Genomic DNA, 1,276 nt, shown 5'->3' on the forward strand with positions numbered 1-1,276 from the left:
CGTAATCTGATTGGCTACACAAGCGCGGTCTTGGGACTGTGCGCGAGCAAAAGTGCTTAAATCACCCCAAAAAATGTAAACAAAACAACTTCCACTGAACTTTTTATTGAATAAATCAGTCTCTGGGTTATGCTAAAACTGAAAGACAGCTCATTCTCGGTTTATATTGCTTTTTTAAAATAGTCGGCTCGGGTACTGTAGATATATATTGTACATATTTGCTATTTACGGTCAAATTGAGGCCAAGATATTTATTTCAGATGATCATTTTAAATTTTTTCTTCTTTTTTAAAATTGTTGAACTATATATCTGTGTAGTAAATAAGTGATCATGGCAATGTAACAATTTTCTATACTGCTCGGAATAAAATGTTGTGTTAGTGGATAATTAAACTTGGGTAAATGGTGTCAAGAACGCTAAAAACTATAAAATACATGTTCTATGAGCAAATGAATGCATTATAGTTTATTAATAGTTGCCTTATGTAGAATGTTTTTAAATTTAAAAATAAAGTTTGAAATACGTTAAAGTGCATATGAAGCGAATTTTTTTTTGCGCCATTTTACCCTATTATTTGTTAATAAAACGACTTGAAAGTTAAAACTTCTCTAAAAAGAATTAAGTGATTTTGGCGCTGCAAAAATCCTTATTTTCTTTAAAAAATGTTCAAGAGACTGGGATGAATTAATGTGCTTGTGACGCATTGTTGTGGACTGCGTTTGTTTACGCTTTAGTCGCTTTTGTGACGTCGATTCTTTCTGTGAAATTCAAACAAGTCATGTTATCTGTACTGCATGGGCTAATTTTATTTAATTGTTGGCAGTAACCACACAAATATTGGGAACACGAAGGATAGCAAGAGATCCCAGTATTGGTGACATTTGTCATCTACAGTATAAACATGCAAATAACAATAAACAGGATAATCAAGGCATGAAGAGAACGCATAACAGTGCCATGATATTCTATCGATAATTTATGGAGTAAAACGAAAGCAACCAGAAACAACTCTATTTCCATTTCAACAAATCTCCATCAGCCCCACAAACGAACGGACCGGCAGTTGAAGCAGTTCAATCTCCGTAGCCCAAGCCCTTATAATTAAATTCCGCTCTCTAATGCAAACACTGTAAAGAAGAAAAGGAACACTTATTCTTCCCTGGCTTCCCGAACATGACATCTCTATGACTCCCCCACCTTACTACCTTAAAGAATGTTTCTAACTGCATGTATAATTAAATCTTAGTGGAATACATGTTCCGCTGTCTTTACATT

The sequence above is a fragment of the Oculina patagonica genome, chromosome 12 (assembly GCF_052425735.1).
Source record: "Oculina patagonica isolate OP01 chromosome 12, crgOcupat, whole genome shotgun sequence".
Classification (NCBI taxonomy): Eukaryota; Metazoa; Cnidaria; class Anthozoa; order Scleractinia; family Oculinidae; genus Oculina; species Oculina patagonica.